Here is an 11,950-nt window from a genome sequence, read left to right as displayed (position 1 = left end):
TGTACGCGCACGGCACCTGACACTCACGTACATACTAGTGATGAGTGGGTTCGGTTCGTCGGAATCCGAACCCCCCGAACTTCACCCATTTTACACGGGTCCGAGGCAGGTTCGAACCTTCCCGCCTTGCTCGGCTAGCCTGAGCGCGCACGAACGTCATCATCCCGCTGTCGGATTCTCGCGAGATTCGGATGTCTGCATTCGTGGAAAGGGATCCCATGTGTAAACATGGGACCCCTTTCAGTCCGTCTGGTCCGGGTGTTCGGTTTGTTGTTTTGCCAAGTACGTGGATTTAATCTGGAACCTGGATCAGGTGAGTATAATTATCTTTTATTTTCAGGTACCCGTGGATTCTACTTGGAGAAGAGGACCGACTGCTTCATGTCAACATAGGTAAGTATGTGTGTGTCGGCAGGTGGGAAATAAAGTTATACTTTCACGGTGTCTGTGTCCTGTTTTTATTTGGGTATTTTTTCCCCAGTAGAACTACAGGTACCAGCGGGCCCGTTTTTCTCCTGCATGCTGGTACTTGTGGTTCTCCAAGTACCAGCTTGCGGGGGAGGCTTGCTGGGACTTGTAGTACTACTAGAAAAAACAATATTCTTTAAATTTTCTCAAGGCTATCAGCCTCCCATCCGCAGCCCTTGGATGGGGGGGACAGCCTCGGGCTTCACCCCTGGCCCTTAGGTGGCTGGGGGGGGGACCCCTTGATTGAAGGGGTCACCACTCCCCCAGGGTACCCCGGCCAGGGGTGACTAGTTGGATATTTAATGCCACGGCCGCAGGGCACTGTATAAAAGTGACCCCCGGCTGTGGCATTATCTGTCCAGCTAGTGGAGCCCGATGCTGGTGTAAAAAATACGGGGGACCCCTACTCTTTTTGTCCCCCGTATTTTTTGCACCAGCACCAGGCGCAGAGCCCGGTGCTGGTTTTAAAAATACGGGGGATCCCCTGTCCGTTTTTCCCCCGGATTTTTAGAACCAGGACCGGCTCGAAGAGCCCGAGGCTGGTTATGCTTTGGAGGGGGGACCCACGCAATTTTTTTTTCGGGTTTTTCACATTCCATTTAAAAAATAAATAATATTTAAAAAAATATATAAATAATACTTGTGCCTCCAAAAAAGACAAACCAAGTACCTAATCCCTTCTAATATAAATAGATATGCTATTACCAAAAAAAAAAAACTGCAAAAAAAAAACATGTTTTTAAATTTTTTTTATTAGATTCCGCCAGCAAAGTGTGGCGGATTGAAAATGACGAATTTACTGTTTAAAAGCACTGTTGTCGAATTTACAAACTTCAATTGAATATACTTTTGTCGAATTGCCGCATTTGTACCATTGCAGAAAAGTCGAATTTGTCAAATGTCGAATTTTAAAGTCGAATTTTGAAAGCCTGTAAGAATAGGCTCCGTCCCCTTCTACCCCTGTACCTTGCTCTCTCCTGTCTGTGCTCTCTCCCGTCTGTAGGACTAGGCCCCGCCCCCTTCTTACCCTCCTGTGACTGCTCTCTCCTGACAAGCGGACCAGGCCTGCCCCCTACACGCTGCTGGTGTCTTCATTGTTACTTGGTCTGGAGCTCCGTTGGGGAGAGAACTCACGTGAGCTCATTAAGAATGAGGAACTGGGATGTTTTAATTTTATTGTGAGTAGTGTAGTGTGGTGATGTAGTATGTTGTATGGGGGGTATAGTGTAATTATGAAGTGCAGCATATGGGAGGGCTGTAGCATAGTGATGTAGTGTGGCATATGGGGGGTGGTAGCGCATAGGCGTGCGTACAGGGGGTGCCTGGTGCGCACAGGCACTCCCTAATGTCCAGCACCGCTGCACGCCACACTTGCTGTAGCACAGTGATCGCTGACTGTGTGATCGGTGGAGCCTAGCCTGCAGCTCATTTCCGTACCTCCCACCACCGCTGCACCCGACCCCCCTCTGCCTGCTGCTAATACTATGCTGAGTGCATTCGTCGGCGGCCTCACTGGGGGGACTGGCGTCACCTTGCAATGTGACGTGGTGATGTCCGCCCATGCTCTCCTCCCGCCCACCTGTGCTTTCCTCCTGCTGCGGTCTCTCAGTCCTAGTGTGCCGCGGCCGCCACACCACTGGCAGTGTTCCTCTAGGAGGGACTGGGAGCTGCTGGCAGACACATTCTGCTGAGACTTACTTGTCAGTGCGGGTTCCGGACGGCAGGCGGCGGGTGGGAGGGCAGACGGGGAGCAGGTGTCACAAGGAGTGTGTGGGTAACTAATTCACAATACTTCCGCTCAACGTGGCACTGCTGGTCCTTCATCTCCCATGTCTCTTCACCAGGTGGCGGGCGGCCCGGAAATTAAGTGATGTGTTGTGCAGCAGTCAGTGTGAAGTGACTGTGAGTAACACTGGTGGTGCTGATGATGCTGCTGCAGAATCTGGAAGCAATTAATTCATAAATATAATGTACTCTATCAGTGTTTCTCTGACGTCCTAGTGGATGCTGGGAACTCCGTAAGGACCATGGGGATTAGCGGCTCCGCAGGATACTGGGCACAAAAGTAAAGCTTTAGGACTACCTGGTGTGCACTGGCTCCTCCCCCTATGACAATCCTCCAAGCCTCAGTTAGATTTTTGTGCCCGGCCGAGAAGGGTGCACACTAGGGGCTCTCCTGAGCTTCTTAGTGAAAGTTTAGTTTTAGGTTTTTTATTTTCAGTGAGACCTGCTGGCAACAGGCTCACTGCATCGAGGGACTAAGGGGAGAAGAAGCGAACTCACCTGCGTGCAGAGTGGATTGGGCTTCTTAGGCTACTGGACACCATTAGCTCCAGAGGGACCGAACACAGGCCCAGCCTCGGAGCTCGGTCCCAGAGCCGCGCCGCCGGCCCCCTTACAGAGCCAGAAGCAAGAAGAGGTCCGGAAAATCGGCGGCAGAAGACATCCTGTCTTCACCAAGGTAGCGCACAGCACTGCAGCTGTGCGCCATTGCTCCTCAGCACACTTCACACTTCGGTCACTGAGGGTGCAGGGCGCTAGGGGGGGCACCCTGAGCAGCAATAGAAACACCTTGGCTGGCGAAAATACATCACATATAGCCCCCAGGGCTATATGGATGAATTTTAACCCCTGGCAGATTCCACAGAAAAACGGGAGAAAAGGCCGCCGAGAAGGGGGCGGAGCCTATCTCCTCAGCACACTGGCGCCATTTTCTCTCACAGCTCCGTTGGAGGGAAACTCCCTGGCTCTCCCCTGCAGTTACTACACTACAGAAAGGGGTTAAAAAAGAGAGGGGGGCACTAATTAGGCGTAGTATAACAATACAGCAGCTATAAGGGGAAAAACACTTATATAAGGTTATCCCTGTATATATATATATATATATATAGCGCTCTGGTGTGTGCTGGCATACTCTCCCTCTGTCTCCCCAAAGGGCTAGTGGGGTCCTGTCCTCTATCAGAGCATTCCCTGTGTGTGTGTGTGTCGGTACGATTGTGTCGACATGTATGAGGAGGAAAATGGTGTGGAGGCGGAGCAATTGCCTGTAATGGAGTTGTCACCCCCTAGGGAGTCGACACCTGAGTGGCTGAGCTTATGGAAGGAATTACGTGACAGTGTCAGCTCTTTACAAAAGATTGATGACATGAGACAGCCGGCTACTCAGCCTGTGCCTGTCCAGGTGTCTCAAAAGCCATCAGGGGCTCTAAAACGCCCGTTACCGCAGATGGCAGATACAGACGCCGACACGGATACTGATTCCAGTGTCGACGATTAAGAGACGAATGTGACTTCCAGTAGGGCCACACGTTACATGATTGAGGCTATGGAAAATGTTTTTACACATTTCTGATAATACCAGTACCACTAAAAAGGGTATTATGTTGGGTGAGAAAAAACTGCCTGTAGTTTTTCCTGCATCTGAGGAATTAAATGAAGTGTGTGATGATGCGTGGGTTTCCCCCGATAAAAACTGTTAATTCCTAAAAAGTTATTAGCATCATACCCCTTCCCGCCAGAGGATAGGGCACATTGGGAAACACCCCCTAGGGTGAATAAAGCGCTCACACGCTTGTCTAAACAGGTGGCACTACCGTCCCCGGATACGGCCGCCCTTAAGGAACCTGCTGACAGAAAGCAGTAAAATATCCTAAAATGTATATACACTCACACGGGTGTGATACTGCGACCAGCAATCGCCTCAGCCTGGATGTGCAGTGCTGGGGTGGCTTGGTCGGATTCCCTGACTGACAATATTGATACCCTAGATAGGGACAGTATATTACTGACTATAGAGCATTTAAAAGATGCTTTCTATATATGCGTGATGCACAGAGGGATATTTGCCGACTGGCATCAAGAGTAAGTGCGCTGTCCATTTCTGCCAGAAGAGGGTTATGGACAAGACAGTGGTCAGGTGATGCTGATTCCAAAAGGCATATGGAAGTATCGCCTTATAAAAGGGAGGAGTTATTTGGGGTAGGTCTAACAGACCTGGTGGCCACGGCAACGGCTGGGAAATCCACATTTTTACCCCAGGTAGCCTCTCAACATAAGAAGACGCCGTATTATCAGGCGCAGTCCTTTGGGCCCCATAAGGGCAAGCGGGCAAAAGGCTCCTCATTTCTGCCCCGTGGCAGAGGGAGAGGAAAAAGGCTGCAGCAAACAGCCAGTTCCCAGGAACAGAAACGGTGGGGGCCCGTCTCATAAATTTCAGCGTGCAGTGGGCTCACTCACAGGTGGACCCCTGGATCCTTCAGGTGGTATCTCAGGGGTACAAATTGGAATTCGAGACGTCTCCCCTTCGCCGTTTTCCTAAAGTCTGCTTTACCGACGTCTCCCTCCGACAGGGAGGCGGTATGGGAAGCCATTCACAAGCTGTATTCCCAGCAGGTGATAATCAAGGTACCCCTCCTACAACAGGGAAAGGGGTATTATTCCACGCTGTTTGTGGTACCGAAGCCGGACGGCTCGGTGAGACCTAATTTAAATCTGAAATCCTTGAACACTTACATACAAAGGTTCAAATTCAAGATGGAGTCACTCAGAGCGGTGATGGCAAACCGGGAAGAAGGGGATTATATGGTGTCTCTGGACATCAAGGATGCTTATCTCCATGTCCCAAATTACCCTTCTCACCAAGGGTACCTCAGGTTTGTGGTACAGAACTGTCACTATCAGTTTCAGACGCTGCCGTTTGGTTTGTCCACGGCACCCCGGGTCTTTACCAAAGTAATGGCCGAAATGATGATACTCCTTCGAAGGAAGGGAGTTTTAATTATCCCTTACTTGGACGATCTCCGGATAAGGGCAAGATCCAGGGAACAGTTGGTAGTCGGGGTAGCACTATCTCAAGTAGTGTTGCGGCAGCACGGTTGGATTCTTAATATTCCAAAATCGCAGCTGATTCCGACGACACGTCTTCTATTCCTAAGGATGATCCTGGACACAGTCCAGAAAATAAGAATTTACTTACCGATAATTCTATTTCTCATAGTCCGTAGTGGATGCTGGGGACTCCGAAAGGACCATGGGGAATAGCGGCTCCGCAGGAGACTGGGCACAAAGTAAAAGCTTTAGGACTAGCTGGTGTGCACTGGCTCCTCCCCCTATGACCCTCCTCCAAGCCTCAGTTAGGATACTGTGCCCGGACGAGCGTACACAATAAGGAAGGATTTTGAATCCCGGGTAAGACTCATACCAGCCACACCAATCACACCGTACAACTTGTGATCTGAACCCAGTTAACAGCATGATAACAGAAGGAGCCTCTGAAAAGATGGCTCACAACAACAATAACCCGATTTTTGTAACAATAACTATGTACAAGTAATGCAGACAATCCGCACTTGGGATGGGCGCCCAGCATCCACTATGGACTATGAGAAATAGAATTATCGGTAAGTAAATTCTTATTTTCTCTAACGTCCTAGTGGATGCTGGGGACTCCGAAAGGACCATGGGGATTATACCAAAGCTCCCAACCGGGTGGGAGAGTGCGGATGACTCTGCAGCACCGAATGAGAGAACTCCAGGTCCTCCTCAGCCAGGGTATCAAATTTGTAGAATTTAGCAAACATGTTTTCCCCTGACCAAGTAGCTGCTCGGCAAAGTTGTAAAGCCGAGACCCCTCGGGCAGCCGCCCAAGATGAGCCCACTTTCCGTGTGGAATGGGCTTTTACAGATTTTGGCTGTGGCAGGCCTGCCACAGAATGTGCAAGCTGAATTGTACTACAAATCCAACGAGCAATCGTCTGCTTAGAAGCAGGAGCACCCAGCTTGCTGGGTGCATACAGGATAAACAGCGAATCAGATTTTCTGACTCCAGCCGTCCTGGAAACATATATTTTCAGGGCCCTGACTACGTCCAGCAACTTGGAATCCTCCAAGTCCCTAGTAGCCGCAGGCACCACATATGAAAAATTAGGTAAGGGCTTTTATAGGATAAAGCCGCCAATTCTGAGACACGATGTACAGAGAGCCAACGTAATAAATAACAATGTTTATTAATAAAACATATAAAAAGATTAATTGTCAAATAACCGGTGAAAAATATATATAAATATATATAAGAACATTCTACCTTTGAGAAAGTCACGTGAACGTGACGAAACGCGTCAGGACCCGCCCCTATCCACACTCAGCTCAGGTGAAATCTTCCAGGTGTTCCTTGGACCCCGCTGCACCCTCCTTCTACAGCATCCGACATCAGCGGCTTCAGCGCACACGCCGCCACGACCGGGTTGTGAGAGAGACGGTCCATTCCTTTCCGCTGCACAGCGTATATGGGCATTGCAGGACATTGAAGCCGAGGACGCTCGGCTCTTACCAGCCCATTTTGGAAAGGTATTGAATATCAATTTCAACTGAGGGACTTTTTTATTCATTAGGATCCTACCAACACACCTGGTATTTATCAACTATCTAACAAGTGAATCACTGAACTTTTCACCCCAATAAGCTGAGTCATTACAATATACCACTAGTTCACGTCTAGTGACTGTTCTTATATATATTTGTATATATTTTTCACCGGTTATTTGACAATTAATCTTTTTATATGTTTTATTAATAAACATTGTTATTTTTTACGTTGGCTCTCTGTACATCATGTTTCGTTCCTGATATTCAGCGCAGCCGTTTGTTCTTTTTCTATGCTATCACCACAATACTACACATAGTATTCCGGCAAGCGCAGACTATCAGGAACATAAAATTGTGATTATTTAATTCTATGAAACACGTATTGGTTTTCACTTTTTATTTTGATGATTAGGCGCTCGTTTGTTGCAGTTTTTTGTTTTGGTCAATTCTGAGACACGCCTGGCTGAAGCCAGGGCTAACAGCATTACCACTTTCCATGTGAGATATTTTAAGTCCACAGTGGTGAGTGGTTCAAACCAATGTGATTTTAGGAATCCCAAAACTACATTGAGATCCCAAGGTGCCACTGGAGGCACAAAAGGAGGCTGTATATGCAGTACTCCCTTGACAAACGTCTGAACTTCAGGAACAGAAGCCAGTTCTTTTTGGAAGAATATTGACAGGGCCGAAATTTGAACCTTAATGGACCCTAATTTGAGGCCCATAGACAGTCCTGTTTGCAGGAAATGCAGGAAACGACCCAGTTGAAATTCCTCTGTAGGGGCCTTCCTGGCCTCGCACCACGCAACATATTTACGCCAAATACGGTGATAATGTTGTATGGTTACATCCTTCCTGGCTTTGATCAGGGTAGGGATGACTTCATCCGGAATGCCTTTTTCCTTCAGGATCCGGCGTTCAACCGCCATGCCGTCAAACGCAGCCGCGGTAAGTCTTGGAACAGACATGGTCCCTGCTGGAGCAGGTCCTTTCTTAGAGGTAGAGGCCACGGGTCTTCCGTGAGCATCTCTTGAATTTCCGGGTACCAAGTCCTTCTTGGCCAATCCGGAGCCACGAGTATAGTCTTTACTCCTCTCCTTCTTATGATTCTCAGTACTTTTGGTATGAGAGGAAGAGGAGGGAACACATACACTGACTGGTACACCCACGGTGTTACCAGAGAGTCCACAGCTATTGCCTGAGGGTCCCTTGACCTGGCGCAATATCTATCCAGCTTTTTGTTGAGGCGGGACGCCATCATGTCCACCCTTTGGTTTTTCCCAACGGTTCACAATCATGTGGAAGACTTCTGGGTGAAGTCCCCACTCCCCCGGGTGAAGATCGTGTCTGCTGAGGAAGTCTGCTTCCCAGTTGTCCACTCCCGGAATGAACACTGCTGACAGTGCTATCACATGATTCTCCGCCCAGCGAAGAATCCTTGCCACTTCCATCATTGCCCTCCTGCTTCTTGTGCCGCCCTGTCTGTTTACGTGGGCGACTGCCGTGATGTTGTCCGACTGGATCAACACCGGCTGACCCTGAAGCAGAGGTCTTGCCTGACTTAGGGCATTGTAAATGGCCCTTAGTTCCAGGATATTTATGTGAAGTGACGTTTCCATGCTTGACCACAAGCCCAGGAAATTTCTTCCCTGTGTGACTGCTCCCCAGCCTCTCAGGCTGGCATCCGTGGTCACCAGGACCCAATCCTGAATGCCGAATCTGCGGCCCTCTAGGAGATGAGCACTCTGTAACCACCACAGGAGAGACATCCTTGTCCTTGGAGACAGGGTTATCCGCTGATGCATTTGAAGATGCGATCCGGACCATTTGTCCAGCAGATCCCACTGAAAAGTTCTTGCATGGAATCTGCCGAATGGAATCGCTTCGTAAGAAGCCACCATCTTTCCCAGGACCATTGTGCATTGTACTGACACTTGGCCTGGTCTTAGGAGGTTCCTGACTATGTCGGATAACTCCTTGGCTTTCTCCTCCGGGAGAAACACCTTTTTCTGTACTGTGTCCAGAATCATCCCTAGGAACAGCAGACGTGTCGTCGGAATCAGCTGCGATTTTGGAATATTTAGAATCCATCCGTGCTGTCGTAGTACTACTTGAGATAGTGCTACTCCGACCTCTAACTGTTCTCTGGACCTTGCCTGCTTACTTTGTGCCTTCCAATGCACAATGCAAACTACAGGTAGTGCTGCAGGGCCCACACCCTTTTACTTGCCGTACAGAGCAGCTCTGGAGCTGTTACAGTGCCCAGCTGCTGCAAGAAATCAGCTTGAATGCTTCAGGGGCTGGGGCATAGCCAACATGAGCCCCACACCGAAGGAGGGTGGAGGTGTTTAATGCGAACTAGGGGTCATCCAAGCGCCGCAAAAGGCCGCCATGCCCTGCACGCCCCTTTTCTCTTTTCATATGCAGACGAGGGTTGAAGCCAACTTTGACCCACTGCTTGGATGACATCACCGTATGCAAATCCATCTGCTGCAGGCCTTCCCCCAGGAATGCTTGCACTAGTTGTTGCATTTGGTTTGTTGTTTGACCCACTGCTTGGATGACATCACCGTATGCAAATCCATCTGCTGCAGGCCTTCCCCCAGGAATGCTTGCACTAGTTGTTGCATTTGGTTTGTTGTTTGGGGGTGCTTCATTATTAGGCAGCCTTCTGCCCTCCCATGTTCATCTGAAAATTTGTGTTCTCCCTGCAGTTGTTGTCCCCAGATGAGAGTTCCCTTGTGCTGCCTCAGTTGAATCTCCTTTACTTGACAGAGATGTGCCTGAGCAGCGGCCCTCCCCAGCCCTATCCCAAATCATACTTATTTTGCATAGGAGATACCATGGTCATGAAGATTGTTCTCCCAGGGTGAGGTTCATTCATTGCATTCTGGGTATGCTGACCCCTGTGATTTCCCCAAATGTGGGAAACTCGACTGCATTATTTGTGGTAGTGGGGGACTGTGTTTGTGCTTTCCTCTGGTCAGCTCTGGTAAAAGTCAGATTTATTTGTCTCAGATCTTCCTCTAGCCTTGTTCTTCTTTCGAGAGTTCCCTTGTGCTGCCTCAGTTGGATCTCCTTCACTTGACAGGGGGGTACCCGAGCAGCGACCCTCCCCAGCTCTAGCCCAACTTCTACTTACCTGGCAGGTGAGATACTATGATCATGTAGGTGCTTCTCCCAGGGCAAGGCTCACCCATTGCACTCTGGGTGTGCTGCTCCTGCGATTTCCCCAAATGTGGGAAACTTGACTGCATAATTTGTGTTTCCCCTGGTCGGCTCTCATATAATTCAGATCTCTTTGTCTCAGGTCTCTCTCCAGCCTAGTTTGCTGTCTGTTTCAACTTCTCTTTTCTTGAGCCGCTCCCTTCTATGCCCTTGCGCACTATCCTGACTTCTCCCGTCTGCTTACTTTGTGCCTTCCAATGCACAATGCAAACTACAGGTAGTGCTGCAGGGCCCACACCCTTTTACTTGCCGTTCAGAGCAGCTCTGGAGCTGTTACAGTGCCCAGCTGCTGCAAGAAATCAGCTTGAATGCTTCAGGGGCTGGGGCATAGCCAACATGAGCCCCACACCGAAGGAGGGTGGAGGTGTTTAATGCGAACTAGGGGTCATCCAAGCGCCGCAAAAGGCCGCCATGCCCTGCACGCCCCTTTTCTCTTTTCATATGCAGACGAGGGTTGAAGCCAACTTTGACCCACTGCTTGGATGACATCACCATATGCAAATCCATCTGCTGCAGGCCTTCCCCCAGGAATGCTTGTACTAGTTGTTGCATTTGGTTTGTTGTTTGGGGGTGCTTCAGTATTAGGCAGCCTTCTGCCCTCCCATGTTTATCTGGAAATATGTGTTCTCCCTGCAGTTGTTGTCCCCAGATGAGAGTTCCCTTGTGCTGCCTCAGTTGAATCTCCTTTACTTGACAGAGATGTGCCTGAGCAGCGGCCCTCCCCAGCCCTATCCAAAATCATACTTATTTTGCATAGGCGATACCATGGTCATGAAGATTGTTCTCCCAGGGTGAGGTTCATTCATTGCATTCTGGGTATGCTGACCCCTGTGATTTCCCCAAATGTGGGAAACTCGACTGCATTATTTGTGGTAGTGGGGGACTGTGTTTGTGCTTTCCTCTGGACAGCTCTGGTAAAAGTCAGATTTATTTGTCTCAGATCTTCCTCTAGCCTTGTTCTTCTTTCGAGAGTTCCCTTGTGCTGCCTCAGTTGGATCTCTTTCACTTGACAGGGGGGTGCCAGAGCAGCGACCCTCCTCAGCTCTAGCCCAACTCCTACTTACCTGCCAGGTGAGATACTTTGATCATGAAGGTGCTTCTCCCAGGGCAAGGCTCACCCATTGCACTCTGGGTGTGGTGCCCCTGCGATTTCCCCAAATGTGGGAAGCTTGACTGCATAATTTGTGTTTCCCCTGGTCAGCTCTCGTATAATTCAGATCTCTTTGTCTCAGGTCTCTCTCCAGCCTAGTTTGCTGTCTGTTTCCACTTCTTTTTTCATGAGCCCCTCCCTTTAATACCCTTGTGCACTATCCTGACTTCTCCTCCTGTCTGCTTACTTTGTGCCTTCCAATGCACAATGCAAACTACAGGTAGTGCTGCAGGGCCCACACCCTTTTACTTGCCGTACAGAGCAGCTCTGGAGCTGTTACAGTGCCCAGCTGCTGCAAGAAATCAGCTTGAATGCTTCAGGGGCTGGGGCATAGCCAACATGAGCCCCACACCGAAGGAGGGTGGAGGTGTTTAATGTGAACTAGGGGTCATCCAAGCGCCGCAAAAGGCCGCCATGCCCTGCACGCCCCTTTTCTCTTTTCATATGCAGACGAGGGTTGAAGCCAACTTTGACCCACTGCTTGGATGACATCACCGTATGCAAATCCATCTGCTGCAGGCCTTCCCCCAGGAATGCTTGCACTAGTTGTTGCATTTGGTTTGTTGTTTGGGGGTGCTTCAGTATTAAGCAGCCTTCTGCCCTCCCATGTTCATCTGAAAATATGTGTTCTCCCTGCAGTTGTTGTCCCCAGATGAGAGTTCCCTTGTGCTGCCTCAGTTGAATCTCCTTTACTTGACAGAGATGTGCCTGAGCAGCGGCCCTCCCCAGCCCTATCCCAAA

The 11,950-nt window shown here is 49.5% G+C and overlaps 3 non-coding genes and 1 pseudogene across 3 annotated transcripts; all 4 read left to right on the top strand.

Annotated features, from left to right (window-relative positions):
• Positions 1-9,649: 9,649 nt before the first annotated feature.
• On the top strand, positions 9,650-9,813 carry LOC134990105 (U1 spliceosomal RNA). The gene has a single exon (XR_010195025.1). It is a non-coding gene; the product is annotated as a U1 spliceosomal RNA (small nuclear RNA).
• A 152-nt stretch (positions 9,814-9,965) lies between these two features.
• Positions 9,966-10,107, top strand: LOC134990103 (U1 spliceosomal RNA; annotated as a pseudogene).
• A 692-nt stretch (positions 10,108-10,799) lies between these two features.
• LOC134990094 (U1 spliceosomal RNA) lies at positions 10,800-10,963 on the top strand. Its single transcript, XR_010195016.1, has one exon. It is a non-coding gene; the product is annotated as a U1 spliceosomal RNA (small nuclear RNA).
• Positions 10,964-11,115: 152 nt separating this feature from the next.
• LOC134990120 (U1 spliceosomal RNA) lies at positions 11,116-11,278 on the top strand. Its single transcript, XR_010195040.1, has one exon. It is a non-coding gene; the product is annotated as a U1 spliceosomal RNA (small nuclear RNA).
• Positions 11,279-11,950: the final 672 nt, after the last annotated feature.

The sequence above is a fragment of the Pseudophryne corroboree genome, unplaced genomic scaffold (assembly GCF_028390025.1).
Source record: "Pseudophryne corroboree isolate aPseCor3 unplaced genomic scaffold, aPseCor3.hap2 scaffold_1139, whole genome shotgun sequence".
Taxonomy (NCBI): domain Eukaryota; kingdom Metazoa; phylum Chordata; class Amphibia; order Anura; family Myobatrachidae; genus Pseudophryne; species Pseudophryne corroboree.
This window is presented reverse-complemented; position numbering and strand designations above follow the sequence as displayed.